The sequence below is a fragment of the Nansenia antarctica genome, assembly GCF_963989245.1.
Source record: "Nansenia antarctica genome assembly, contig: SUPER_8_unloc_1, whole genome shotgun sequence".
Taxonomy (NCBI): domain Eukaryota; kingdom Metazoa; phylum Chordata; class Actinopteri; order Argentiniformes; family Microstomatidae; genus Nansenia; species Nansenia antarctica.
In genome coordinates this window covers 1,181,801-1,207,132 of record NW_027663471.1, presented here as the reverse complement: position 1 = coordinate 1,207,132, position 25,332 = coordinate 1,181,801, and the positions used below count along the sequence as shown (strand labels likewise).

General features: G+C 45.9%; 1 pseudogene across 1 annotated transcript; it reads right to left on the bottom strand.

Annotated features, from left to right (window-relative positions):
* On the bottom strand, positions 1-21,928 carry LOC308164690 (RAD50-interacting protein 1-like; annotated as a pseudogene). The gene is made up of 11 exons: positions 21,884-21,928; positions 21,704-21,762; positions 14,488-14,628; positions 12,725-12,801; positions 11,850-11,987; positions 2,326-2,420; positions 2,059-2,163; positions 1,532-1,752; positions 839-1,019; positions 490-608; positions 1-222 (listed from the first exon to the last, which is right to left on the bottom strand). The product of its transcript is annotated as an RAD50-interacting protein 1-like (transcript).
* Between the last annotated feature and the right edge of the window lie 3,404 nt (positions 21,929-25,332).

Below are 25,332 nucleotides of genomic sequence, written 5' to 3'. Positions count from 1 at the left end.
TCACTGGCCGGGCCAGGAGGCGCGGAGGTTGAGCAGGATGAGGACGTCGCAGGGCGCGAGGCGGAACACCCCCAGCTCGTTGAGGGCCGCCACGGGGGAGCGCTGCTGCTGTCCCTGGGGGGTGTCCCCCTCCTCCTCCCCCCCCCCCCTTTCCTCAGCACGTCACGCAGCAGCAGGGCGGAACCCACGTTCAGACAGAGCAGGATGCAGGCCTCCTTCACACTGGAGGGGAGGAGGGGAGAGAAAGAGAGATAAGGCCTTCTATACACTTGGGGGGGGGCATGGTGATACACAGAGAGAGAGAGACAGAGAGAGAGAGAGAGACACAGAGAGAGAGACAGACAGAGAGAGGCACAGAGAGAAAGAAAGAGACAGACAGAGAGAGGCACAGAGAGAAAGAGACAGAGAGAGAGAGACAGAGAAACAGAGAGAGAGAGAGAGAGAGACAGAGAGAGAGAGATAGAGAGAGAGAGACAGAAAGACACTCACTGTTTGGAGAAGTTCTCGGGTCTCTTGCAGTAGTGTCCAAACAGAGGGAACAGGTTCCTGGTCATGTCAAACTGCAGTTGGGCTGCCCCGCCCTCGTTGAAATGGTTGTACAGGATCACCTGAGACACACACACACACACACACAATTAATGAGGTGTGTCACAAGGTGCATCACGCTGACACTCCCAGACAGACATCTCACTTGCTCACTTGCTTAATCAAATGTATCGATTGTAAGTCGCTTTGGAATAAGGCGTCTGCTAAATGCCAAAAATGTCAATGTCAATGTAAAATGTAATCTCCAGACGCAGACCGACAGACAGTCAGACAGACAGACAGACAGTCTTACGTCCTGGTAGAGGTAGAGGTCCAGGCGGTCGGCCAGGCCCTGCCAGGCGGAGTGGAAGAGCGGCAGGCAGAGCAGCTGCTGCAGGCGGAGCAGGTGGTCCCTCAGGCAGAGCATCATGGGACACGCGGAGCTGGACAGAGACATGGTGGCCTGGTCGCTCTGGGAGGGCAGGGACAGCCATCTGAGGGGGGGCGGAGGGGGAGGGAATACAGAGGGTTTACATCAGGTAAAATTGTCTATATCAACAACGTTTGCAGGAAAAGTGCTATACAAATAAAAGTTATTATTATCATTATCAATCAAATGAATAAACCTAACCCTAACCCTAACCTAATATTCATAACCGTAACCACTACCAGTACCCCCCCTCCTCCCTCCCAGACAGAAATTGCCTGCGTTCGTAAATTCGCTGTGGAATCTGATCAGCGCTCATGGAATGCCTCTTGTCCAAACAAATGACTTGGTCCCGTTTATGACTTTGAACCCAGTGTGTGCTCCGGCGCTCTCAGAGCAAATGTACAAACGCACTCGTGTCCAACTCCTGTAAGTACTGCAGCAGTAGCCAACAGGATGAGCTTCTACAGAAAACATCTTGACCGACCCACCCACACCCACACCCACACCCACACCCACACCCACACCCACACCCACACCCACACCCACACCCACCCTCACACCCCTACCCCCCCCCACCTGTCCCTGCAGTAGGGCTGGCTCTTCTCCTTCACTTCTCTCATGACGGCGTCCAGTAGCCGCCCCACCATGTCGCCCCTCAGCCTCTCCAGCAGACCCAGCAGACCCTCGAACAGAGACCCCTCCAGGGAGGCCAGGCGGCCCACCTCCAGCACCCCCAGCCCCCCCAGCACCTCCTCCTCCCCCAGGGACACCGCAGCCTGCTGCAGCTGCAGGAAGAACTGGAGGGGTGGGGAGGGGGGAGAGGAGGGGAGGGGAGGGGGGAGAGGAGGGGTGGGGAGGGGGGGGAGAGGAAGGGAGAGGAGCATCAACACTGCTGCAACCTACTAATAAAAAAAGTAAACATTTTCTGAAAAGGAAATCAAAATAAATATTCTCTCGAATAAATAAAAGAAATAAATATCCATTAAGGTGCGTTTGAAAGGGAACTTAGAGACTTAGAGAGTGCATCAATTAAGGCCACGCAGTCTGGCCCTTTAACCCCTAACCCTGCATAGGGAGGCTGTGTCCCAATAAAGCGTTCTCACCACGTTGTCCCCCCAGTCCCCCAGCACGGTGCTGATGTAGTTGGCAGCATTCAGCACGGCGCCGTAGCGAGCGCCCAGCGGACAGCGAGACTCCTCCTTCATCACCTGTCAGAGGGGCAGGGGTCAGAGGGTTAGGGTTAGGGTTAGGGTCGGGGTCAGAGGATAGTACGGTTAGATAGAGGGTCTAGTAACCTAGGGTTAGAGGTCAGAGGGTTAGGGTCAGGGGTTAGGGTCAGAGTTAGGGTCAGAGTTAGGGTCAGGGGTCACCTGGGTCAGACGGATCCGGAAGTCGTCCACCAGTTCTCGCTGCAGCGCCAGGAAGCTCAGCTGGGCCCGCGGGGACGGGAGGGACCGGTACCTGTCTGGAGGGGGGGGGGGGGGAGACAGGTAGGGAGAGAGAGAGGTAGAAAGAGAGAGAGAGGTAGAAAGAGAGAGAGAGAGGTAGAAAGAGAGAGAGAGAGAGGGACAGAGAGAGAGGTAGAGAGAGGGACAGAGAGAGAAAGGCAAAGCAAGTTTATTTGTATAGCACATTTCATACAACTATTGGGGCTTTTCCACTAGAGGGCTGACCCGGGTCAGCCCGGGCTGGCCTGCTTCTTTGGCGCTTTTCCATTTGTCGGCCTGGGTCGGGTCGGGTCGGGTCGGGTCGCTTCTTTAGCTACCCATCGATGGCAGGAACCTTTTTTGAGACCCGGAACCTTTTTGCCAGGCTGCGTGTGACGTGTGACGCTGCACACCGTTGATTGGTCAATGGAAATCGTCATCCCATGTTCATAGATTTCATCACTAACCGCCATTTTTAAATACCACAACAGATTTCGCTCTAGGAAAATGTCACTTACAGTTTCTGTAATAACGTATTAATAAAGATTTGAAAAAATATGATAACCATCGTATTATCTTAGTTTAATGTCATTTCAATGGCAAGGCAAGGCAAGTTTATTTGTATAGCACATTTCATACAACAGGGGCAATTCAAAGTGCTTTACATGCATTATTTAAAAATACAGCAAGAGGAGCATAAGAAAAATAAAAATTACAATGAATAAAAGCAAATATAAGAAGTAAATAGATAAAACATTTAAAAAGACAATAGTTAATGGAAAAAAGACATTGATAGAAGTGTTTGTGTTTAATCATAACTGGTGCAAAACATGAAGGTTTTTAGCTTAGATTTAAATATTTTAAGGGTTTGGGCCTGTTTGATTTCTTCAGGGAGTTTGTTCCAGGAGCATGCAGCAGCGTGACTGAAAGCTGCTGCACCGTGTTTTGTTTTTACTCTTGGAATTATTAGCTGATTTGTCTCAGCTGACCTTAGGGACCTTGCGGGAATATAGGGTGGGAGGAGATCTGATATGTATTTTGGTCCAAGACCATTTTGTGATTTGTATGTAATTAGGAGGATTTTGAATTCAATTCTCTGAGAGACTGGTAGCCAGTGCAGGGATCTCAGGATTAGTGTAATGTGTTCACATTTCTTTGTTTTTGTTAGGACCCTAGCAGCGGCGTTTTGGATGAGCTGCAATTTACGAACAGCTCCTTTAGATAGGCTTGTTAGTAGACCATTACAATAATCAAGTCTACTCGAAACAAATGCATGGATGAGTTTTTCAAGGTCTTGCTTGGACATGAAACCTCTCATTCTTGGTATGTTTTTCAGGTGATAGTAGGCTGATTTAGTTATTGAGTTTATGTGGCTGTTGAAGTTTAGATCGGAGTCTAGAATTACACCAAGATTTCTGACCTGTTTTTTAGTGTGAAGAGAGAGAGAATCAAGTTTTGCACTGACTTTCGATCTTTTGTCAGGTGCACCGAATACAATTATCTCTGTTTTGTCCTTGTTTAGTTGGAGGAAGTTTTGTGTCATCCAGGCATTTATTTGCTCAATGCAATTACAGAGATTGTCAATGGGACGATAGTCGTTCGGTGAGAGGGCTATGTAGATTTGAGTGTCATCCGCATAGTTGTGGTAGGCAATTTTGTTCTTTTTTATGATGTGTCCCAATGGAAGCATGTAGAGATTGAATAGAAGGGGGCCAAGGATTGACCCTTGGGGAACCCCACATGTCATTTTAATTTGGTCAGATACAAAGTTGCCAATGGAGACATATTAGCTTCTGTCCTGTAGGTAGGATCTAAACCAGTTTAGGGAAGTGCCCGAAAGTCCTACCCAGGTACTGGTTGTTAAAATCCCTGAATATTTAGGGATTTTAACAACCAGTCCTATTAAGAATCCAGAATGTCATGGTCCACAGTGTCAAAGGCAGCACTAAGATCTAGTAGTATCAAAACTGAGATTTTCCCGGAGTCTGTGTTTACGCGAATGTCATTAAGGACCTTAATAAGGGCCGTTTCAGTGCTATGTAGGGGGCGAAAGCCTGATTGAAAGTCATCAAAGAGATCATTTAGGGTCAAATAATTGCTGTAATAAGTAATAAGTTGTTCGTGGGCAACCATTTCAATAATTTTTCCTGTACAGGGAAGGTTTGATATGGGTCTGTAGTTGTTTAGTACAAATGGGTCTAGGCCGTTCTTTTTTAGTAGAGGCTTAATAACTGCAGTTTTCAGGGCTTCAGGGAAGATTCCTGATGAAAGGGAGGTGTTAATTATTTGTATTAGTTCGCCTGCCATGCAGCTAAATATGTTTTTTAAAAAGCTTGTTGGCAGGACATCAAGGGCACAGGTGGATGGTTTAAGACGTGACATGATTTTATCTAGGGTCTTGTAATCAATGGTGTTAAATTGTGACATGGTTGTTATGTCCGCCCTATTTGGGGTTGTTAATGGGGACATGTTTTTCATGCCTGACACAGAAGACCTAATGCCTTGTCTAATGGTTTCTATTTTATTGTTAAAAAAGGATGCAAGCTCATTGCATTTACTAGTTGAGTGAAATTCCTGAGCAATGGGTGTTGGGGGATTTGTTAGTCTGTCAACAGTTCTGAAAAGGATGCGGGCATTATTGATGTTATTGTTTATGATCTTAGAGAAAAATGATTGCCTGGCACTTCTTATTTCTAAGTTATAGTTCTGAAGATTCTCTTTATAGATATCATAGTGGACTTGAAGGTTTGTTTTTCTCCATCTGCGCTCTGCTTTACGACATTCTCTTTTTTGGGTCTTTACGGATGGGGCAGTTCTCCAGTGAACTTTTTGCTTACCAGAGATGCATTTGGATCTAATGGGTGCAATATCATCAATGGTTTTTTGTGATTTGTAAGTTGAAATCGTGTAGAAGGTCATTTACAGGTCATTTACATTTGGAATAGAAGTTTGGGGGGGGGGGGGCTAGGGAAAAGGCCTGTGTGAACAGTGCACTGGTCTTTTCATTGATATATCGTTTGGAAATAGTTTTAGACATAGTTTGAATAACAGGAAAGATAGATACGTCAAAGAATATGCAACAGTGGTCAGACAGGGCAATGTCAGTTACAACAACATTTGAAATATCTAGGCCTTTGGTGATGATAAGGTCCAGAGTGTGACCTCGATTATGATTAGGGAGGTTCACATGTTGTTGAAGTTCAAAAACATCTAACAGAACAGAGAGTTCTTTGGCTTTGTTGTCCTCTGAGTTATCTACATGAATATTGAAATCACCAGCAATGATCAGACCATTAAATTCAGTAGTAATGATGGAGAGAAGCTCTGTAAGTTCATTAAAGAAGCTAGTAGAGTATTGGGGTGGTCTGTATAAAATTATTTTTAAAAATCATTATAATAAGATATTCAAATGATAAAAATTCCCCGAAGGATTTCTGTTTGCAGTTAAAACTGTCTCGGAAGAAAGAGGCGATTCCACCACCTTTTTTGTGGGATCTAATGACATCTAAGGTTCTAAAATTGGGGGGTGCTGACTCAATAAGAATTGGTGTCTTGTTATCTTTATCTAACCAGGTCTCAGTGATAAATAAGAAATCTAGTTCATAGGAGCTAATCAAGTCGTTGATTAAGAGAGACTTATTAGCTAAGGATCTGGCATTGAAAAGTGCTAGCTTGAGTGGTTTTGTGTTTGGTCGCTGTGTGTGGCAGGGTATAGAAATTCAATTTGAGGGGTGTATAAAGCATTCAGACTTGCAATTAACTGTTCTGTTACTGATTTGAACAGGGATAGCAAGAGTTGAGAGTCCCAGCTTTATATCAGGAATGTCAATGGTATCAACTCTATGGAAGCAGGGACTGTTAGAGCATCAACTGATTATGGGTGTCATCCGGGGGAGGGGGATGGGTGTTGTAGATAGCATCCTGTGGCGTCGGGGTGGGGCGATGGGTATTGTTGATGAGGCTGGCATTGTTGATGAGGCTGGCGTCGCAGGGAGTGTGGGGCCAGGTGTTGTAGAATGGAGAGATGGAGCAGCTTTCGGGTGAGCTCTACTCCTGTCTTCACCATTTTCTCTAACCTAGCTGAGAAAGGCAGGAACGGCGTGAGTTGGAGGAAGGAGAGCTCAGTGGACTCAGTGGATGAGTGTCTCTGGGAGTTTGGGGTAGAGTGGTTTGGGGGCAGGGAGGGAGGGTGGGGGGAGAGAAAAGGGGCTGGACCGTCGCCTTAGTGGGGGTTCAACGAGTTGGCTAATGATTCGTTTTGCCCTGTCGACTGTGGAGCGCAGTTTCGGCAATTGCGATGGGGAGATTGATAAGTCATCTGCAGCACGCACTTCAGCCAGCTGTGATGAGTTTGGAGGGCCCTTTACTGTAGGCTGTGATGAGTCGCAGGACTGTGGGGAGAGTTTATCCACTGTGAGCAGTTCAGCTGCCTGTGCTGAGTCTGAAGAATCCTGCGCTGTAGGCCTTTCAGTTGGTTTAAGAGCATCGAGGGAAGGGGGAGCAGAGTTTATGAGGTTGAAGAGTATGTTGTTCATTAAATGGTATTCTCCCGATCTGTTTAAGTGGAGGCCATCTCTTTTGAATAGGTCTCTCTGCCTCCAGAATATGTTCCAGTGGTCAATGAATTTCAGCCTTTTAAGTTAACAGTACGTGTTAAGGCTTAGGAGCCGGCTGAATTCCAGGTTACCTCTGTCAACAGTGGGTAGCGGTCCACAGATGAATGTCTCAATCTTAAGCTTGTCAAGTCTATTGAAAAGTTCCATGAAATCACGTCTCAAGTCTACTGAGCCCATTTTACGTGAATCGGTTTGTCCACCGTAATACAAGACGCTTTGTGTCTGGTTTTTAGACAGTGTTTCTTCCAAATCTTTTGTTATTTCTGAGACCGTTAGGTTAGGAAGACAGTGGATATGTAATTTTTTACCTCTTACGTTTCTGATCGCCGAGTCTCCAATCAACAAAGTATCTTTTGGAGGTGAAGTCTGTTTCATCCGCTGCATGTCACACAGAGAAGTAGAAGAAGGAGGGGGTGACCTTGAACTCGTGTCTGCGGGCCGGGGAGTCACCGGGGGGGGGCCGGGGAGTCACGTGATTCCCAGGCCTGGGAAATCTTGGCGTGACTCTGATGTTCTTATCTCGGGCCTTGGGAGTCATGCCAGCTCGCTGCTCTGCGGGCCGGTGTCTCAGACTCCTATCTCGGCTCTGTTTAGTCATGCAAGCCCATGGCTCGGGCCTACCTGTTGCTAATGATGCTAACGAGGACTTCAGTTGGCTGCTTTTCAGTAGTTTCGGGGGATATTTCATCTGTCCAGTGAATTTTGCAGCTGTCACCTGCCTCGTTAGCTTTGGGAAGTGTGAATTTTGAGGCTTGCGTGGGTGGAGAACCATTAGCGTAGCGATTCTCGAGTGCGGAGAGTCGCCCCTGGAGAGTATATTCCAATAAGTCTACTCTCTTTGAAAGATCCACACAACCTTGACAGATAGCAGGCATCGTAGAAATAAAAGCTATATAAAAAAAGTGTTAAAACTATAAAAAAAAGAAGCAAGAAAAAAGCAGGAAAGCAGTGGTATGAGAGGAGCGAGGGAGAAACACGTCTAATCTACTCAGAAGCAGGAAGCATCATAGAACTTTTATTTACAACAAGCATAACCAAAAAATCGCTATTATGGCGATGTGCTGTGCCTATGCTGTCCCTCAGTCCAGAGCTTCATCATCCCCCTTCTAAAACTGCCATCTCCCCTTTCCATCCCCCTTTCCATCCCTGCTATTTTATCAATGAACATTGTATTACTGTTATTTCAACATTTAAGTCTCTTTCACACATAGTTCCCTGTAACTTCAATGGAATCCCAAGCTGTGCCGTCCAGCCATTTTCGCCGTTCACTCATGAGTCAAATGCCGGTAGATTCGCGTCTTGTCTGCGTTTCCCTGGTTGCGAGATCTAAACTACTAGAACTGAAATCGGCAGGTAACAGGCACGTAACATCCATATGCTGTATATATGAATACATATATTTGACTACCAGCAAGACACCGGAGCACTCTATAAACGCAGAGATTGGAGCCCCGCGTCAGTCAGCCTTTTCGTAGAAATACATCGCTTCCCAATCCCTGGTTGCGAGATCTAAACTACAAATCTACTAGAACTGAAAGCGGCAAGTAGGCTAACAGGCACGTAACATCCATATGCTGTATAAATAAATATATTTGACTACCAGCAAGACAGCGCTGCACTCGTATCTATCAGCCTGTCTGTATGTCATAATGATGTCGTGGAATGGTCATTGAATGCCGATGCTGAGATACTGTGCTGATCAGTGGTGTAGTCTACGTGATACGCAGGACTACGCCGTATACCCACTAGGAAAGGACAAGGATTTGCGTATACCCACTAGAAAATGCGCGAGGATACGTAACGGCGTTTTGTGACAGAACTTTCACTTTCATTCATAACATTCACCCCGTCTGTGTTACGAAGCACTTACTTTGAACTTTCTGACATGTTTGTTATCGCATAACCAGTCGTTCAGAATGCTAGTCTCAGTATTTCCCCTACAGAGCCTTGGGGTGGGCGGGCCGCGAATTTGCGAAACCTAGGATGGTAGGGGGAGCCAATGAGGGGGCAATGAGGGAGTGCTTCGCCAACCAATCAGGTAGCGGTATTGCCCGGCCTCCCCTTACCATCCTAGGTTTCGCAAATTCGCGGGCGGGCCAGACCTCCACACACAGCTTCGTGCCGCTGGAGAATGCTTTTGGTTTGTTTTGTGTGCGCGTGCGACGCGAGAGAGTTTTTGCAGGGTGAAAGCTCTGCAGAAGAAAGTAAGCAAGTTGAAACGTTAGCAAATATAATTACTGTGTTCTGACAGAGAAAGTTGGTTCAAATTAGTCGTTATTATTGTGATTAGAAAGTGTCTGATTATAGTTTCATGGTGTGAATAATAGTGTCAAAGAACTAGCAAGCTAGCTAGCTCAGAGGTGATTAGATGAGCTAGTCTGCTGCACACATGCCAGCTAAAGAGCTAACTGGAGGCACTTTATTATTTTACTTAAAGTAGATATACAATCTTTCTTATTCTGCTAGAATTGGGCTTTATGGTAATACCATAATGGTATATTTACAGTACATGGACAGTGGATTGAAGCATTGGAACAAACCCTCACTCATTGGAAATGTCTGTTTTTTGTAGTTGGACATACGATTTTCTTACAGGTGAGAGAGTAAGTAAAGACAGTATCTGACTGCATTGCCCACAGCAACCCAATATTCAATTAGAATTATGTTATGATTTGATATGAATTCAATGTATACCTCTTATTAAATTATAAATACTCTGGTTGTTATGTTTGCCTTTTGGTTGACAGCAAAAGAGGGAAAGAGGAGGATAGGGAGGGAGAGAAGGAGAGAGCAGGATGGTGTCGGCACACCAGAGAGAGAGAGAGAGCAAGAACCAGGTGAGAAAGTGGACAGGTAGTCAAGACCACATAAGTAAGTAGCCTTGAGAACCAATGGTTCTGGAGCCTAACGGCCCATAGGGAAGGAGCCTATCTCCTGTTTCTGTAGCGTGAGGCAGCTTGATGTACAAGTACAGTCCATGCCACCCCCCCCACCACCCCCCCAAGGCAGCAAACACTGGTGTAGATGCATACTGTATGCATAAGTGAGTGTGGTGGTGCTTATGGGGTGTCGCTACGGGACAGGTGTCGCTCTGACTGGGAGGGCAAAATCACAGTATACCCACTAGAAAAAACTAGACTACACCACTGGTGCTGATGGACCATTCGCTGACTGTCTTATTAAATCAAGTACAGAGATTCCGACCCGTGTTGAACATCCTATTTCCTTGTCAAATCGTGTATGCTGTGCACCTAATCTATCCTGAGAAGACACAACGCATTTAAGATCACAATCCTCAATAGATTGATTCCATCGTTTTACCAACAAGAAGATTCTACAATCTATCAGCCTTTCTGTAGAAATACATCGCTCCCTGTATAACGTTATATATCTAACGTTACATGCATTAAGGCTGATCTGTGCATGATGGTGCTGCATTTTGACATAATTCTTATCGCATTTCCCCCCGTTGTGCTGTGCTGTGCCGTTCCATAGTCCAGAGCTTCATCATCCCCTTCTAAAACTGCCATCACCCCTTTCCATCCCTGGCATCATTTTATCAATGAACGTGGTATTATACATATTTACATATTACATATTTGTTGTTATTTGTGTCCGGTTGCTGGAGGAACCAGGACGCCGGCTACACTGCACAGTTTAGCCCGAAATAGAGAGAGTGCTTTACACCCCGAGAAGTTATGCTTTTAACCGTAAACTCAATGAACCGGGAGTTCACCCGCTGCTGCTCGCAGCACCGCGCCAGCTGATTGAAACTCCCTTTGACAGCGGGGGGAGAGAAAAGTTTTAACAGGGAATTCGCTCCGCGCTGTGTCGACCGTGATAGCAGTGTCGTATCGACACCATTCAAATGGTTTTGGATTCCCTGTCCTCTCCCCTATCCGGACACGTTTGAGTTGTTATCCTAACCCACGGTAAACCGAAGTTATTAACCCGCAAAGGGTGCCTCCGGGCACCGTGTTTGTCCGTAAATAACACGGCACACAATGATACTACAGTTCATAAAGCAGACAAGTGAAGGCAGTGGTTTTAAGGGTTCAAAAAACATGACTTTATTATGTGTACATAGCTTCCTCTCTCTCTTTCTCTTTCTCTCCCAAAAAAATCACGGTTAATAATATACCACATGCCGAGGAAAAAGTATACATAGCTTCAAGTTCCTCCATGTTGCTATTGTTGTGGCTGTGTTGTGTCTCGTGAAAATATACGTCACCACCATGGCGCGCTTTTATGACGCGTAACTCCGCCTACTATCGCCTACTCCTCCTACTCGTTCCTGGTCTGTTGTGTATAGTGGAAAACCAGAACTGTTCAAAAGCGTGCCGAAGCGTGCCGAAGCGTGCCGACCCGACCCGAGCCGGGCCGATAGTGGAAAAGCGCCATATGTAGATTTGTGTGTCATCCATGTCAGCATGTCATAGTTGTGGTAGGCAATTTTGTTCTTTTTTATGATGTGTCCCAATGGAAGCATGTAGACATGAATAGAAGGGGGCCAAGGATTGATCCTTGGGGAACCTCACATGATTTTAATTTGTCGGACACAAAGTTGCCAATGGAGACATAGTAGTAGCTTCTGTCCTGTAGGTAGGATCTAAACCAGTTTAGGGCAGTGCCCGAAAAGAGTCAGAAAAGAAAGAGAGAGAGAGAGGTAGAGAGAGAGAAACAGGCGGAGAGAGACAGAGAGAGAGAGAGAGAGAGACAGAGACGGAGAGACAGAGACACAAGTCGGTGTGTGTGTTCCTACCAGTGATGACCAGTAACAGAGAGAGAGAGAGAGAGAGAGACAGACAGGTGTGTGTGTGTGTGTGTGTGTGTGTGTGTGTGTGTTCCTACCAGTGATGACCAGCAGGAGGGTCATGAAGGTCTCAGCACAGTCAGGAGCCTTCAGTTCGTCCATGTCGCTGATGTCTCTGTACTGGGAGCTCCACGCACCCTCAGACGACAGCATCGCATCCACCTTCTCCACCGCCACTACACACACACACACACACAGACACCCAGACACCCAATAATTTTAATTCATTGAGTGTGGAGAATGGTATGCTGTCCCAAAGAGAATAGAACAGAGAGAATCTACCATAGGTGTTGTCCCTTTTACTGGTCACGGTGTCCTGGCATTCTGTCATTTTTTTATACCAAAGAGCTACCATACAGACTGCGTACAGTACACGGGCAGCAATATGTACAGCTGCAGACATGTGAAAACTACTCATCATCTTCGCCCGTCCTCTTCTTTCCTTAGAGAAGTATGCTGAACACTGGTGCTCCTTGCTGAGAAGTCCAGAGAGCTCTTTTGTCAAGTGCCATGCCATGGTTGATCCTGATATTTACTACAAGGTACTGCCTTCCTGGCACTGTACGACTTGAATTTTGAGTTACGAATGTCTGGCTTAGAATGCACTAAACATGATCTTGTCTGCAGCGATGCACATACTCAAGCTGCAATTGTGAGAGGAGTGAAGACTGCCTGTGTGCCGTGTTCTCGTCCTATGTGCGAGCCTGTGCAGCTAAGGGAGTGGTCTTGTCAGGCTGGAGAGAGCTTGTGTGTGGTAAGGAGGATCTCAGGTTCTCGACTTCATATGTTGTAGTACGAAGGTGATCACCTAAGTTCTGATGTCCTCATTCATGTGATGACTTTAATGAACACTTCACACTCCTATGGACAGATAAATACACCAACAGCTGCCCAGCATCTCAGACATCTCAGCATCTGGGCAGCGAGAGGGGCGGAGTGAGCCGCTCGCCCAGGCGCGAGGGCGCCTCCTTCTCCGATATGAGGTCATCACTGAGAGACGGTCGTCAAGGAAACAGACCCGGTTTCTGTCTCAGTCAAATGTCACGTGACATCATCACATAGGTCATAGGTCAGAGTTCGTACAAACAACGTCCTCCCTAACAGAACTGTAACAAACGATATGTACATATTGTACACAGACACTATTATGTACATAGATACTTGGGCCTGGTTTCTGAAACATAAGTAAGCAGCCTTGAGAAGCGATGGTTCTGGAGCCTAACGGCCCTTTAGGGGGAGGAGCCTATCGCCAGTTTCCGTAGCGTGAGGCGGCTTGATGTACAAGTACACCCCCTGGACATGACGCTGGTATGTCGCAGGGTCTTACCCCCCCAATCCAACCCTTAATGCTGAGTGCCAAGCAGGGAGGCATCAGGTACCATGTTTATAGTCTTTGGTGGTACGACTCGGCCGGGGATCGAACTCACAACCTCCCGATCTCAGGGCAGAGGGACACTCTAACCACAAGGCCGCTGAGCTGGTACTGGTGGTTGGGTGGCTGTTTCTGGAACATAGATTAAAATAGATTTAAATGCATTTGTTTCCATGGAGATAATATGTTGAAAATGTACAGAACAAGGCTTGGTCTGTGTCCAGTGTCTGAAAACGTTTAATCTGGTTTCCCGTATACGACTCAAAAGCAGCCCGACGGGTCCAGATTAAAAGTGTTTAAATATTCACACAACAGATCTGAGCCGAGCTGAGAGCTTACCAGGTTTCTTCTGTCAATAACAAAAATGTAAATGTGAAATGAAAGGCTACATAGACAGCATGGTCCAGGTCGGCCCTGTCATGTGTAACCCCCCCCTCCCAGTACTTGTGTGTGTGTGTGTGTGTGTGTGCGTGTGTCTACGTGGAGGATACGAGGTCTGCAGGGACAGCAGCTGTGTGTGTGTGTGTGTGTGTGTGTGTGTGTGTGTGGAGGATACGAGGTCTGCAGTGACAGCAGTTGTGTGTGTGTGTGTGTGTGTGGAGGATACGAGGTCTTCAGTGACAGCAGCTGTGTGTGTGTGTGTGTGCGTGTGTGTGTGTGTGTGTGTCTGATTCAGTACAAAACATCTTACCATCTAGCGCAGCTATGTACAAGCATGCCAGAGTGTTACCAGAGTGGTTTGGTTTTGCCAATGATGTTTTTGCCAACATCCCAAATACACCTGATGTTGTCTTTGTTGACACCAGCCACAAGGAGGTGCTGATTGTAGAAGTAGGCTGCCCCTTTGACCTGTACATGGACCAGACTTTCCAGGACAAGTATATCAAATACCAACCACTGCTTGGTACGATAACCAGCTTTGGATACAAGTGCAAATTCAGCATACTTGTATTTGGAAGTCTGGGCCATGTATATAAATGCACCATGAGGGGTCTGAGAATTGCTGCAATGTCTAAAAGAAAGGCCAAACAGGTTGCCAAATTTTGCTCTGTCTCAGCTATTATTGGCAGCTTGGCCGTGTGGAGAAGGAGGTGTTATGTGTACCCTTAAGTGTTCAGTGCTGCTTAGCCCCGAAATATTTGATTCCCTGTTTGTATAATATAATTTGTGGAACCAAATAAAGTATTCAAATGTGTGGGGGGGGAGGATACGAGGTCTGCAGTGACAGCAGCTGTGTGTGTGTGTGTGTGTGTGTGTGTGTGTGTGTGTGTGTGTGTGTGTGTGTGTGTGTGTGTGGAGGATACGAGGTCTGCAGGGACAGCAGTTGGGCCACCAGTAGGTCCAGTTGGCTGCTGAGCTCCTGGGCGTTGGGGGGGGGGGACAGCGTCTGCAGGGGGGGGGAGATGAAGGGCCACTGGAGCTGAGTGAGGACCTTCTCAAAGTCACTGTGGAGGAGAGGAGGAGAGAAGGAGAGGAGGAGAGCAGGAGAGGAGGAGAGGAGGAGGAGAGGAGGGGAGGAGAGGAGGGAGAGGAGGAGGAGGAGAGAAGGAGAGGAGGAGAGCAGGAGAGGAGGAGGAGGAGAGGAGGAGAGGAGGAGGAGAGGAGGGGAGGAGAGGAGGAGAGCAGGAGAGGAGGAGGAGGAGAGAAGGAGAGGAGGAGAGCAGGAGAGGAGGAGGAGGAGAGGAGGAGAGCAGGAGAGGAGGAGGAGGAGAGGAGGAGAGGAAGAGGAGAGGAGGAGAGGAGGAGAGGAGGGGAGGAGAGGAGGAGAGGAGGGAGAGGAGAGGAGGAGAGAAGGAGGAGAGGAGAGGAGAGGAGGAGGAGAGGAGGAGGAGAGGAGGAGAGGAGGAGAAGAGGGGAGGAGAGGAGGGAGAGGAGAGGAGGAGAGAAGGAGGAGAGGAGAGGAGAGGAGGAGAGGAGAGGAGAGGAGGAGGAGAGGAGGAGAAGAGGAGAGGAGGAGGAGGAGAGGAGAGGAGGAGAGGAGGAGAGAAGGAGAGGAGGAGAGGAGGAGGAGAGGAGGAGAGGAGGAGGAGAGGAGAGGAGGAGAGGAGAGGAGGAGGAGAAGAGGAGAGGAGAGGAGAGGAGGAGGAGGAGGAGAAGGAGAGGAGGAGGAGGAGAGGAGAGGAAAGGAGAGGAGAGGAGAGGAGAGGAGGAGAGCAGGAGAAGAGGAGAGGAGGAGAGAAGGAGAGGAGGAGGTGGAGAGGAGAGGAGAGGAGGAGGAGGAGGAGAGGAGGAGAGGAGGAGAGGAGGAGGAGGAGAGGAGACAGGAGGGTTAAAACATGACTACAAGGGGGGTGTTCCATCAATGTTGCTAAAGGAAAATCCAGAACCGCTGCACTCCTAGTTAACACACCTGATCAACTAATCACCTGCTGTGACGATCCACACTTGAACCAATAGTGGGCGCTATACATCTGTTGTCATGTTGACCGTATCTCTTGGTTCCAGATGGGCACAGGTGGGGGTGATCATCCTAATTGTCCCAGGAACCATAAGAGTGGGTCAAATTGATGGACTCGCTCTCTTCCTTGTCGACCAGCAGCCGTTTTTGGTTGTCGTTACTATTTTCTTTATCATTATTTCAATTCTACATTATTTACGTTAATAAATCTCCTATTATTGTTATCCATGTGTCGTCTCCCTTTTTGTCACCTTGTCAAGAGCCAGGCAAGCGTAACACCTGCTCATTTTAAATATTGTGTCAGAAGCCCCCCCCCGGCCCCCCCAACGACACACACACTCCAAACTCTCCTCCCCCTCCCCACACACACACCAACCACACACACTCCAAACTCTCCTCCCCCTCCACATACACACACCAACCACACACACTCCAAACTCTCCTCCCCCTCCCCACACACACACCAACCACACACACTCCAAACTCTCCTCCCCCTCCCCACACACACACCAACCACACACACTCAACACTAGGGTTGGGTACCGAAAATCGGTACCGGTAGGTACCGGTTACTTTACATTCGGTATCTACCGTACCGAATTGCAAAGGAGATTTCGGTACCTAATTTCGGTACTTTTCTATCTCGCCCCCTGGTGTCCGGTGTCATGCAACAGTCAACTGGTGACTCGTGACGTGACATCGCCTGTTAAATTTCCACTCAGTGCGTGTCGTGGTAGTGAGCTGAGCAGTTGTGTTACGAGTTAAGAAGAGTGAGTGAAAGCATATATACTAAATTATTATATTATCTGAATTGTATTATTATTATTATTATTATTATTATTATCATCATCATATTATCGAATTTCGCTAGCTAGCCTAGCTACGAGGTCACCGAGAATGCCGAAGGCCCTAATGAAGCGTTCTAAAGTGAGGCTGCATTTCACCCGACTCGACGAAAACAATGCGAAGTGCTCAAAATGCTTAAAATCATTCGCGTGTAAAGCAGGGAACACATCTAACTTGATGAAACACCTGGCAACGCACGGGATACATTTAAGGGTAGAAGGGTGCACCGTGTTTGACAGCTTGCGCAACCCTTCGGCAAGCACCTCAAGCAGTCCCGGAGAGGGGGAGGGGGAGACCGCCATTCCCATTGAGGATGATGACAGCAGCATTTCCTCAGGTTAGTAATGTTTCCGTTTATTTCCGTTTATTTATTTAAAGAGGGGGACAGTGGACATTAATCAACAAGTCTGTTTCTAATCTTTCTATCAATGTAAATGCACTAGAGCAGGGGTGCCCAATACGTCGATCGCGATCGACCGGTCGATCGCAAAGGTAGTATGGGTAGATCGCATGGCATTGAACAAAACCCAAAAAAAAACGGAAAAAAAAAAAACGGGAAAAAAAAAACGGAAAAAAAACGAAAAAAAAACCGAAAACGACAAAAAAGTTCGCCTATCATCCATCCTCACTATGGCTTTTGCCACTTGATTGACGTACAGGTAAGCCAGTCTGAGATCTGATCTTTTCACCTACACCTAACACACGGTTCACCACGCATGCGCAGTCAACAGCACCAACTACAAAATACAAAATACCGGCGGGACTAATTACCTAGTTAGCCTTCCAATTTCTACTATTTACTATATAATACTAAATAAAGGCTATACAAATGAGTGGGGAAGCTGGACCAAGTAAGAAACCAATAACGTATAACTTCCATCCAGAATGGGAGGAGGACTTTTTTACACGATGTGATATTGGAAATGCGTCTGTCTGATCAGCAAATCTACGATGGCTATTTCGAAGAAGGGAAATGTGGCAAAAGAGCGAAAACGTACGGCTGCAACGATAGCTTCTTATCGCGTCAGTCACGTTCTTGTTAAACACAAGAAGTCATTCAAAGACGGCAAAATTGTGAAAAAAGTTTCTCGAGGCTGCAGATTGCCTTTTCGATGACAGATCCACAGTGGCTGATGACACCTTGCAACCAGCTCCTACAGCCCTGACTATTAGAAACTAGCTGCCTCCTCCCAGTGCCAGGTCTCCCACTAAGGTAGAGAAATGCATTTATTTCCTCCTTTCAAACTACCTGTTTTGTATCTGGTTTACTTTTCTGTTTGTTGGATCAGTAGTTGGCTATGGTACTGCAGACTGGCTGTCAGTGTGTGAGTGAGAGAAAGTGTGTGTGTGTGTGTGTGTGTGTGTGTGTGTGTGTGTGTGTGTGTGTGTAAGAGAGTGAGAGAGAGAGAGGGAGAGAGAGAGGGAGGGTTTGTGCTATGGCTCCCTATGCAGACTGGCAAATGTGTGTGTGTGTGTGTGTGTGTGTGTGTGTGCACCCGTGACATCATCTTTCATCCCCAATGGGAGGGAGGGCTAGGGGTCCCCAATGTAGAATGGATCTACACCAGCATGAGAATTTCCCATCTTCTCAGGATGCTTAACAACGACGACAAGGACGTCAGGGAGCTGGCCCGCTCCTCCATGTTCCTGAACCTGAGGAGAAGGAAGGTCCCAGTTGCCAGGGGGGCGGAGCCCCACTTCCTTGGGTTCAAGAGGAAACCCAGCGGAAAATTGGACACTCATTCCGCTGGTTTTGGAGTCTGGTCTGATTGGCCAGACCTGAATGACCTCTGTGTCCGAGCCGGGGTGTCCCTGGAGTGGGTGCGGTCTGACTCTGAGACTGTTCGGGTCTCAGAGAACTGTATATCTGACCCTCTCACACAGGTCAGGGCAACAGCCTCCTTTGCTGGACAGAGCCACCAGCTAACATCTAGAGGGGCCAGACGGACTCTCATGGACCTTCATCAACATCAACAACAACAACACTGGACTGGTCTGAAACTCCAGGGAAAACTGGCATGTCTTCCCACAGCTGATCACCCTGTTTCCCATTATTTTCTAAAAAACACTGCACTCGATGAGGACATTGTCATATTCACAACCAAGGCCAGATTACAAGTCCTTCCTACCAGACTCAACCTCTCTATTTGGTTTCCCTCCACTCAGGTTCCTCATTGCCTGCACCACACCACAGAACAGGTTACAGAAACACTTTCACATATCTTGAATGGCTGTTATGTTTACAAAGGAATGTATATAGCACGTCATGACAGAATTGTGAGCCTAATAGTAAAGGACATATCACTCCACTTCCCAGTTACAGTGAAAATGTATACACATGCTTGTGTCAATGCATCCATGTTCAATTTCTGTAATGACCAATGTCACTTTTCACAGTTGTCTGCTAACACACCAGATGTTGTTGTTGTTAATGAAGAGTCCAGAGAGGTGTCTGTATTAGAGGTAGCGTGCACCTTTGATATAAGCCTAGAGGAAGCCTTCATGACTAAGGTCATGAAATACCAGCAGCTTGTAGACACCATCTCAGAGCTAGGCTATAGGTGTACGCTATTAGTCTTTATATTTGGCAGTCTTGGGCATGTGCACAGATTGGTTGTCAGAGGACTACGTCTACTGGGAATGTCCAAGGGAGAAGCAAAAAGGCTCAGCAAGTATTGCTCTGTCTCTGCGATTATTGGCAGCCGCCAAATATGGCGGAGACGGTGTTACTTGTACCCGTGAGTCTTGTCCTGTTGTATGTGAAAGACATTGTCCATGTCTGTTTGTGAATGCATCCCATCTGTGCCTTCAGTATTTGTGTCCCTGTATACTTGTTTCTATGTGGACAGAAATAAATGATTAAAATGTGTGTGTGTGTGTGTGTGTGTGTGTGTGTGTGTGTGTGTGTGTTTGTAGTACGTGCATGTACGTTTGCGATGTTGAAACTAGACTGGTAGATCTTGGCAGACTGGCTACTTGAAAAGTAGATCTTGGTTCCAAAAAGTGTGAGCACCCCTGCACTAGAGTTAGCCTAAGCTAGTTTTCATCGGCAGTCCCAATGTAGCCTAACCGTTGATCGCAAATCCTGCGTTTATTAAGTAGGCTATTCGCCCTCTATTAAATTATTTCTTGTTTTGTTTTATTTAACCAGGAAAGGGGGGGGGGATTGAGAGATTAAACACATCTTATTCAAGAGGGTCCTATCCAAGACAGGCAGCAGCAAATATTTAGCTACAGTAACATTATTTAACCTATGTTTATATTGTTGGCTCTCCAGCTACAGCATCAGAGACGCCATTCACCTTGGCAAAGAAGGGAACTTTGACCAAAGACAAGGTGGAGGAAATTCACAGGGCTGTTACCAGGTTTGTGGTCAAGGGACTGCATTCCTTTTCCACTGTGGAATCTCCCTGTTTCAGGTAAAGTGACGTGAAAACAATATTTGTTTACTTTATGTTTATAAATCTGTGCCATTAGACAATTATGTCAAAACAAAACAAAAGTCAAAATGACAATAAAAAAGTCAAGAGAGGTGTCGTATTTTGCCAGAGAAGGCAGATATGCTGATCTTTTTGCAAAAGAATTGCTGAGGTGGGAGTTTTATTTTTATTTATTTTAATTTGAGTGTATATTTCACTGTAATATTATATGTATATTGTGCCTCAGTCAGCAGGAGTTTTATTTTCATTTATTTTAATTTGAGTGTATATTTAACAAATATATATTGTGCCTCAGCAATAAAAAAGTGAAAAGCTGTTTAATGTTGTCGACCGTGTTATTATTATATATATACAGTGGGGAGAACAAGTATTTGATACACTGCTGATTTTGCAGGTTTTCCCACTTAGAAATAATGTAGAGGTCTGTAATTGTTATCATAGGTACACTTCAACTGTGAGAGACGGAATCTAAAACAAAAATCCAGAAAATCACATTGTATGACTTTTAAATAATTAATTTGCATTTTATTGTATGAAATAAGTATTTTATCACCTACCAACCAGTAATAATTCCGTCTCTCACAGACCTGTTAGTTTTTCTTTAAGAAGCCCTCCTATTACCTGTATTAACTGCACCTGTTTGAACTCGTTACCTTTATAAAAGACACCTCTCCACACACTCAATCAATCAGACCCCAACCTCTCCACAATGGGCAAGACCAAAGAGCTTTCTAAGGACATCAGGGACAAAATTGTAGACCTGCACAAGGCTGGGATGGGCTACAGGACAATAGGGAAGCAGCTTGGTGAGAAGGCAACAACTGTTGGCGCAATTATTAGAAAATGGAAGAAATTTAAGATGACGGTCAATCTCCCTCGGTCTGGGGCTCCATGCAAGATCTCACCTCGTGGGGCATCAATGATCATAAGAAAGGTGAGGGATCAGCCCAGAACTACACGGCAGGACCTGGTCAATGACCTGAAGAGAGCTGGGACCACAGTCTCAAAGAAAACTATCAGTAACACACTACGCCGTCAGGGATTAAAATCCTGTAGCGCACGCAAGGTCCCCCTGCTCAAGCCAGCGCATGTCCAGGCCCGTCTGAGGTTTGCCAATGATCATCTGGATGATCCAGAGGAGGAATGGGAGAAGGTCATGTGGTCTGATGAGACCAAAATAGAGCTTTTTGGCATAAACTCCACTCGCCGTGTTTGGAGGAAGAAGAAGGATGAGTACAACCCCAAGAACACCATCCCAACCGTGAAGCATGGAGGTGGAAACATCATTCTTTGGGGATGCTTTTCTGCAAAGGGGACAGGACGAATGCACCGTATTGAGGGGAGGATGGATGGGGCCAAGTATCGCGAGATCTTGGCCAATAACCTCCTTCCCTCAGTAAGAGCATTGAAGATGGGTCGTGGCTGGGTCTTCCAGCATGACAACGACCCGAAACACACAGCCAGGGCAACTAAGGAGTGGCTCCGTAAGAAGCATCTCAAGGTCCTGGAGTGGCCTAGCCAGTCTCCAGATCTGAACCCAATAGAAAATCTTTGGAGGGAGCTGAAAGTCCGTGTTGCCCAGCGACAGCCCCGAAACCTGAAGGATCTGGAGAAGATCTGTATGGAGGAGTGGGCCCAAATCCCTGCTGCAGTGTATCAAATACTTGTTCTCCCCACTGTATATGTCATTTAAAAAAATCTAAAGTACCGAATTAAGTACCGTTTCGGTACCGGTACCGTTTTTAAAGTATATACCGGTACCGGATAAAACCCAAACGATACCCAACCCTACTCAACACACACAAACTCTTCCCCATACACACCCCCCCCCCCCACCTGGCCAGGCGGTCCTTGAGTATCTTGTGCCAGAAGCGCAGCGTGTCCCTGAGGAAGGTCTGCACCCCACCCACCCACCCACCCTAATGTTTTGTATTAGTATACATACATACATAGGAGATATTGGCAGGCTTAACACGTGTGTCTGTGTGTGTGGGGGGGGGTAATACTCTGCCTCACAGATGCATATGGGATCAAAGACGCAGACGTTGTTGCCGTGTTCATAGCAGCAGCCGTGGGAACCGTTACTCTGATGGGCGTCGTCTATTGCATCTACAACAGGTTCTACACCAAACACCCCTACCTGCACACTCAGCTGCGTGACGACTCAGGTAATACTACTGACATAATTCTATTCTATATACAAAGTTATTCTAAGTTTGGAATCTTTCTAGTGACATTAAATATATTGTCCTGGAAATGTTGCATATGACCGTAGACACTGAAGGTTCCAGGGGAGGCTGGTGGAGGTAGAAATCAGAGGACGGCCTCGTTGTAATGCATGGAATGGTACCAAACACACATGTTCTCCGGCATCGACCTCCACCAGCCTCCCCTCTGGTATGTTCTCTGATATTACTGGAACCAGTAAGTACTGTTATTTCTCACTTGTCGTTTTTCCCTCTGTTTCTGTCTGTCTGTCTGTCTGTCTGTTTCTCTAGAATTAATCCTCGATCTCCCGGAACCCCCGACCGTTGCCTTCTACGGCTCTGTAGGAGCGTTTGATAGAGAGAGAGAAATGTGGAAGAGAGCTGAGGATGATACCCCCTCTGTGATCACAGCGCCCCCCCTGCTTGTCCCCTCCTCCCTCCGTGGGGCCCTACCCTCCTCTCTTCCTCTCATCCTACCATTTCAGGACCATATCTGCACGAGATCTGGAGAGGAGCTTCCTTTGATGTCACACACTGAAGCCAAAGACTTGGGAGGGACTAAGGCAATTATGAAGATGATCATTAAGAGTTATCATCATGCTCAATCACCATCATTTAAATCAATCAAAAAGGAGAGTCAAGTGTTGTTTTGTAGAAATTAGTGATAGTAGTGCATAAATTAATATACAGCTATTACAAACATGCAGATGATGGTACTATGACACATGCATACATTAATTAACATTACATCAATATACCTGGGCCAGAGTTGTAGGCTATATCATAAATGTCTTTAAATGCCTGTGATTATATTGTAAAATCCGCTGAGGAAACCAACCATCACACGTTATGAATGCATAATAAACTGAATGTCAACCCTTGTTGTCCCATTATGCCTTTCCTCTTTCCGGTGCACATCCATCACGTTGTGTTATTGGGGACATACAGAAGACGATAGAAATGTACCATAATATAAATTAGCTATAAGCGCTTGTGCAACTGCAGGCTGTTCTATAGGTCCGTGTTATGGGGGCAGTTTGGGGTCTCCCCCCGACCTACCCCCACTAGAGGTATTAACCGATGAAGCAATAGGATAGGTGCCTACTGTACCCTTTACTGTGCAAGTCTTGAATTAGTATAACACTAGTTGTTACAAACAAGTTGTTCAGTATGATTTTGAGTCCTGTTGCTCTTTTTTTCCATCACCAACAAATATTTGTCTAGACCTGCGTCAGTTGGCCTTCTGTGACTAAACATGGCCTTGAAGAGCTGATTTGACAGGAATGCAAAGAAAGTCTGGTTCCTACAACCTCAACTTGTTTCCCACATCCATGTCTCAAACATGTAAGTCCTAATTATAACTGCTTTTGTGAATATTTGTTTTTATTTGCTTTTGTTTTACCTCAAGAGAACAGATGACTTAAACAAAATGATTGCCATTTGCTTAACCAATGCCCTCCCATTTATAGCCTTATAATAATATACTGTGTATATGATAAATGTTTATCAGTTTATTTGGTGGTTCACCATTTGTGCAGTCATTGAATACTGACATCGAATACATTTGCCAAGATAGCTTACATGGTTCATATCATATATAATAAATAGGAGAGTGAGAGGACATTGCAATGCTGTTTGCCTCTTGCAGTCAAACTGACACTCACTGGCTGAAGTGGTGCGCACATCTCACCACATCTCACCTAGCCTCCGTTTTTATTGACTGCTTTGTGACCTGAATGACACCACCTAGGCCACAGCCAGGCAACTGCCCCTGCCCCCAGCAGGATGCCCCCCCCCTCCCCCCTGCAATATTGACTAACTACAGCACCTTATATTTATGATAGATGTTAGTATATTTAGTAGTATATTAATAGTATATTATATATATATATTTATAAAACTGTACATATTGATTTGTAAATTGACCTGTACACACTGTTGCATCTCTATATAGTCCAACCTAATAGTATCGTTTTTACCCAACCTGCAAATGTCATCTGTGCATACCCCCCCCCTGTGTGATTTGAGTGTGATTTTGTGTGATTTGAAACCTGCTCGTGTAATTTGTACATTTGTGTAGCACTTCTTAGGAGCCGGCAGTAACATTTCACTGTACATTGTACCTGTACGATATACACGTGACAAATAAAATTAACTTTGAACTTTGAACTTTGTACAAGTTCTACTCAACCACAACCAAAGATCAAAGCCTTTTTCATTATAAGAAAATATGTATCATTTTACATGCCTGTCTTGTCCACTCAACAGCTGAACAATATTTTTGGAGACAAAATTAATTATGCTTCTGACGAATGTTGTAGTCACGTTGTTTGTAGTAGGACGGTTACGTTCTAGGGTGCACAGCACGTGTTGCCTTGATCAGTCACGTGTTGCCTTGATCAGACACGTGTTGCCTTGATCAGTCACGTGTTGCCTTGATCAGTCACGTGGGGATTGGTGTGTATGAATGATGGGAGAGGTACTAGATATAAGAGTGCTCAAAATAAGGAGAGTGCAATAGATTTAACACTGGCTTCAATGGGAATTGCAGGTATCACAAATTGGGAAGTATTAAGGGAGTCTACAGTGGGGAGTGATCATTACCCTATAAGTATTATGCTTGGAGTAGAAGTAAATCAAGAAGAGGACATTAAGATACCGAGATGGAAGTTGGATAAAGCTGACTGGGAGAACTTTCAGCAAATTAGTTGGGTCAAGGTTGAACCGTTACTTAGAGAGGAAATATTAGATGTGGATGAGTTTAATGAGAAGTTGGTGTCAGCCATTATAGAGTCAGTACAGGAAACAATACCGATGAGTAAAGGGTGTAAAGATAGGAAGAATGTACCTTGGTGGGATAAAGAGTGTTGGCAAGCAGTTAAGCATAGGAATAGTTCATTTAGACAGTTGAAAAAACATCATTCTCTGGAATCATTAATTCAATATAAAAGGGCACAAGCAGTAGTTAGGAAAACTATAAAAACAGCTAAACGAACATACTGGAGGAAATATTGTAATACGATAGGAAGAGAGACTAAGCTGTCTGATATATGGGGAATGATCCGAAGAATGAGTGGAATTAAAAGGAATTATGTAATACCAGTGTTGACAGGTAGCAATAAATCAGCAGTCAGTAATAAAGATAAGGCAGAACTTCTGGCAGAAACACTAGTGAAAGTTCACAGTTCAGGAAATTTAACAGTAAATGCTAGACACCGTAGGGATACAATTCTTGCTCAGAATATAGATGTTAATGTA